The following is a 6,000-nucleotide window of genomic DNA, read 5'->3' as shown; positions in this document are numbered from 1 at the left end:
AAGCTGCTTTTTTTGTGTTCTGTTTGCTTCCTCAGGAAGACCCAAAACAAATAATTCAAACCTTATAAAGAAAAGAGAAAAAAAGAACTAAATAACATGAAGTGGTAAAGTTTAAGTTGTCCAAGAGAACTCACGAAGGTTTTACTAACTCAAATTTGACATACAGAACATGTGATTACTAGGACTACTTAGTACATCATTAACACATTTTGCCATGTGGTACCGGAAGACCAGCTTCAGAATACCCAGCAATACCTGCTTATTTGTGATTGCCAAACAAAACCCAATCAAGATTGTTTCAAATAGCTGTTAATTAAAGCCGTGGAGTAGCTGTGTCATGAAGCCTGGCAGAGCAGCTGTGGACACAGGCCCTCTCAAGGCAAGTGCTGCAATCAGTGCAGCTTTTCAGCACTACATGGTTACGTTATAGGGACTTTCCTGTGAGGAGCTTTAAAACACAGTTGCTCAAACCAGCTTCCTTGGACTTCCCTCTTTCCAAGAGGGCTGCTCTTTTCCCAAAGAAACCACCACATCCCTTCCATTCCCCACTCCCACAGCTGAGATGTTCTGTTTTGCATAACACAGCTGAGATCACTGACTTTCTTACCCTCTTATACCCCTTTTCTGGACCTTGGTTATCACCTCCTGATTTCTGCGAGAGGCATTTGGAGGCCCTAGAAAGGCCAGCCTTGCCCTAGCTCCTGTTAAGGAAGCCATCTGCCAGGGTAATTTTTCCTCTCTTGCTGCAGGGTTCCCTTGGCTGCTTCAAGCATTTTCTTGCTTGTCCCCATTTTCAGAGTCTTTCTTGTTTATTGCTAGCCCAGACAACTCCAGCCAGCCCCAAAAGTGCCCTGTTGGTTGGGCTCTTGGCGAGGGCTTTGAGGAGGCTGTTTCCAGCCACTCAAACCTTCTCACAGCCATCAGGGGCTCCTGTAAACAAGGCAAGAACCAGAGACAGGAAAACTGTTTTAAGCCAGAAAAGATATTTTAAGTCAAGCAATCTGGGCTTGACAGAAATCTGCTCTTCCAAAGTGACCTGTGTTTTACAAGGACATGTCCTCAGCCTTCCTCAGATCGAAGACCTTTTTCTATTCCCGTTTGGACCCTAGGACATGGAGGGATGTGGGAACCACGGCCAGAGCTCCAGGACACAACACATACACTGTAACTGCTCTGCCTTTGAAAGAGCTCAGAGGATGGTGAAGACACATGAAAAAAAACTTCGACCACATTTAAAAAAAATATTCTTCATTAAGGAGATAAAACCTAACACACTGTTGATGGAAGAAACCAACCAACCAACAACAAAACCCCTAAGGACTTTAATGACTATGATCAAAACTCTTAGGAGCTGGCAAGAAATCAAGGTGTTAGAAGAACTTGGGACATTTTAAGTGCAAGAATTTTTACATTTAAGCAAACACTAGAAGCATAATGGAGTTATTTTAAGTCTTTTCCAGTTGTCATTAGAGGTTTATTATTAAATGAAGCAGCCAGGTTGTTATGGGCACTTGTGAAAATGTGACAAGTGCTCTTCCAGCAGGACTTTACACTGCTTGGGCTGTTGCAATAATTCAAAATCTCCCATGGTGTCTGTAATGAGATGCACCATGAGGACAAAAAAGGTAGAGAGGAGGTGCTGGGCTGAAACTTCCTACACACACAGGTTGTGCAAATGTAAATTTGCATCTCTGAAATGATACGTCCATCTGTGACAACAGGACAATATGTGCCACTAGTGGGAAGCCTGTGGAATAAGTCTGCAGGGGAACACGCCCTGGAAAGTGATCTTTCAACATTGAAAGTGCCGTAGAAATCCCTTCAGGTTTTCCTCTCATTTCTTTTTGGCAAACCACAGTAAGTGAGCATTAGTCACTACAAGTAATAACCAATACAAATGACATTTATATCACTTCCCTTTTGTTAATTACCTCAAGATTTTAAAAGTATGCAATCCAAGGAAGACTAAAGCACAGGCATTGAATTGGATTGTATGGCATTATTACAAAAACTGCAAACAAGATGTTAAAGTCACCAGGCCAAATCATCAAGTAGCAAAGTTGGAGATAGGGGAGGTTTTTTTGGTGCTGAGATAAGCATCCTACATACATCTATTTCTTCTAACTGTAGTTAGAAATTCTAAAGGTGAAGCTTAATAGAGTCTTTTATATTCTTCCTCATCTCCTAAAAGCAATGCTTTTTTGCTCATTTTTTGTTACCATGTGCCACTTTTTTCCTCACCAAAATTATCTTTCCTCACTTCATTGAGAAACAAAAAACTGCTGTTCTCCCTTTAAAAACTTCTATGCCATGAGAAGAGCTGACAGACTGTAGGATACAGAGGGATACCAGAGCCCAGTGCACCCAGCCACAGTCAGCACTTGCACAGAAATCAGCTGCAAACCTACAGCAGTGACCTCATAATATTTTATTGGAAAGGAAAATTCTCAGAGAATTCCACTGACAAAGGAATAGTTCCTGTCCTCCATTGATGATCTGGAAGAAAAAAATGTAAGGAAAACTAAAGGACTTAAGGTATAACCTGTTCTTCTGTAAGTCTTTCTGTTCTGCTGTTATGTTCATTGAATGCAAAAAGATTTTCTCCACCTTCCAGCACCTCACTGCTCTGCACCCCTCAGCTGGGAGAGCAGTGTGCTTCGTGCCAGCAAGGTTGCTTATTCAACCCACCCAGTCATCAGACAGCCAAATCCAGTCCTTAGACAGTGGGAAACACCTTTATCTGGAAGCCTCCCAAGGTCTCCGAGAGATTTTTGCAAGAGGCAGGAAGCAAATCAGAGAGCTGCAATGCACATCACTGCCATGCAAGTAAGGATGCCTGTAAAGCTTTGGCAATGCTTCCAAAGGGAATTACCCACTGTAATTGGATGCTCCTTGCACAGCTTCCCACAGCTACACTAGTGACCTACTGTGAATTCAACAACTAACCTGTAACCAAAAGGAGACAAACCAGCCAGTGACTTATATTGCAGAAAGGTAATTCAACCTAACTTTCCCTGGCTAATAAAGAGGAGATTAAGGGTGTAAATCACTCCCTTCAAACCAGCACTTACCCGGATTTTATTGTGTACAAAACGGACATGAAACATGTCTCTGCAGGCCAAAGTAGGTTCAACCAATCTTTATAAACTCATCACAGGACTTCTATGTGCTCCATAGTGTTGGTAGCACATTATAACAAGAGGTCAAGGCCTTTTTTGTGCCCAAGTGTGCCACCACAAAAATGCTGTCTGTAAGAAAAAGGAATTAATGCCCCTCAAAATGTCTCAGGGTGATGATTAATGGCACAGTTGTTTGTTCAAGCTCCTGCACTGCTGCCAGCAGCCACTGCCCTGTATGGTGATAGTGACAATGGACACTCAAGAGTTAAGAAGAGTGAATAGATAAAAAAGGTGAGTATTATCCTTAGGTAAGGTTCAGAATAGTGAAGAATAGCCTTACAGCATTACTTTTTAGTAAGGAAGAGGTGTAAGTGTGCATTTAAACCAAGTACCTGAAATTTGTTTGGTTGACTGTATTTCCTACCCTACCCCTTGGAGTAATGCCCTTTGTACCTTCTAGATAAATATCCCAAACTAAACTTTGCATGTTAATTTTTGTGTCTCAGATGAAAAGCACCTGAGCCCAGGATGTGAATGCCTTGCCACATTAGGAACCCAGGGCAAGATTCAGCTGAGAAACAAGTTATGGAAACCCTCATCCACACACCATGGGATTCAGGGCCAGACTGCAGGGAGCAGCTCATTCCCAAAGTGAGCATGCAGTACATGAGAAAAGATAAAGATCAGCTCATCCATAAATCAGAAAGTGAACTTGTCCTGTGAATACTCCTGGGTCTGAGAAATCTGACAAAAATACACTTTAATCTTTATAACTGCCATTGGAACCTTTCTGTGCATAAGCTGTATTTGGGCACAAATGGAGAAAAATCTTTGGTATTAGCCACAGAAAATTTTCTTTGCAATCACTTCCTTTAGAGCACAAAGTACACATTTCTCAAAAAGAATAAGCCTTCAGTTTGATTTGAAAAAGTGTCTTCGTCTGAGCTGGGCTGGTGTCAAGAAACAGATGTGATTTGTGAGCTGAAAGTCAGTGCCCAATCAGACAGAGAGACACCTCATGCTGCCAGCATGAGTCTTTCAGCCTTGGTGCCATCCTGTGCAGCACCAGAGATAACATCAGGATTGAGTCCAAGGGGCAGCAGAGGCAGGAAATAGTATCAGGATGACAGAAGTTTGCAGTCTTGCTCTTTTACTGCTTTCCTTCCCCTCTCAGAGTTTTCCTGTCTCTGTGATTCATTAGAGACCATATTAGATTAACTCTTTAGGATACACTACTATCATAAAACTCACCTTTCCTCCACTCCTACAGAATCTTCCTTTTCCCAACTGAACAGAATTTGGATGTCAGCTAGAAACAGATCCCCCAGCCCACCCTCCAAGCAGAACAACCTTTATGCATCTGACTACACTTTATTAAAAGAGTATAGCTCCCTTCAAATCGAGCAGCCAAGGTCTGCTGCAGACAGCTTATGGCATAGGGCTCAAGTTGACCAAAAACTTGCATAAGCTCTTCACAGTTTTACAGTCTTCCATTTGGCATTCAGAAGTGAATAAATGAAAAGGCATGAAATTTTAACTACAAACAAGATGGATTGAAGACTGTGGGAAAGAAGAGATAATAAAGGTTAAAAGAGAATCTGAAAGCAGAGAAACCAAACATCAATGCCTGGAAGTTACTTAAATCATTCTTTCTCATTACTGCATTACAGGAAAAACAGATCTCTGCAGGTTTTCTCAGTGTCAAGAAATTTGAGTTGGATCTTCAGTAAGTCAATGCAAACCCCAAGCAACACTGTTTCCTTCAAGAGTTCTCTGCATTTTAGCAAGAGTTTGTAAGAATAAAACCATATGCAGATATACTCAGTGTTCTCTCAGAGGGGCTGTCACCTCCTATAGCTACAGGGTCAATAGAACAGGCAGAACCAAGATAACTCTGGGATCAGTGTCAGACTGTGAACCATGGCTGGGAAAGGGCCAAAAGGAATTATTACCTTCCTTTCCTGTGTTAGTTTCACATACAGTACAGAAGCTGCCAGCATTCCAGGAGTGTCTGGATGATGCACCATGAATCACAGGGTTCAGTTTGAGATAGTCCTGTGAGTTGCAGGGAGTGGGACATGATGTTCCCTATGGCTCCCTCCCACCTCGAGTCTTCTGACTCCGTAAGTGCATGGCACTGTCCCAGGCAGGAGGAGATGGTTTTGTGGACAAAGGCCAACAGACAAGTTATAAAGGCAAGAGGCATGGATGGCTCCTCCAACATCATAATCCTGTTATATTGACTGTTGAGGGGTAGAAGGCAAAAGCTGCAAAATCTGGCCAAGAGTGAAGACAAAGCTGTCTGACCTGAGATACTGCTTTGGCCCAGCAAGGAATGTCATACCGATTTCATATTCATGTACATGTCCATAAAGTTACTGATGCATATTACTGTGTGTAAACCAAGATGCTGCCTTCCTCTGGTTGGATAAGTCATTATTATTTACAAATTTTCCTATTGTATTGGTCATATTCCTAAATAATTATTATGTCCCTCATTCCAGACCTACATACTGTGGAACCAGGGTGGGAGTAGATCTAGATTTGTGTACATGCTTTTTGTGAAAATCTGTACATTTCACAGAGTATGCTCTGCTGTTGTGAGTCCCACAGAAACTTCTGAAGCTGCCTATAGAGCAGCTATCCCCATCTTCAGCAGCACTGTAGAACCTGTCTAAGCAAAAGATCTGATAAACTTGCCAGCAAATAAGTCAAGAGGAAGCAGAGCAGAGTGTTTTACTTTTTATCTTTTAAATTTTTCAGAATAGTTTGAAACCCCTTGTAAGTGTTGTGGATACATTCCAATCTTACAGCAGCAGTATTGGCTTGCCCTCACCTCTGTAACTACCCACGCACAGCTACTGCTCCCTCTTTAAAATAC

The sequence above is a fragment of the Sylvia atricapilla genome, chromosome 10 (assembly GCF_009819655.1).
Source record: "Sylvia atricapilla isolate bSylAtr1 chromosome 10, bSylAtr1.pri, whole genome shotgun sequence".
NCBI classification, from domain to species: Eukaryota; Metazoa; Chordata; class Aves; order Passeriformes; family Sylviidae; genus Sylvia; species Sylvia atricapilla.
This window is presented reverse-complemented; position numbering follows the sequence as displayed.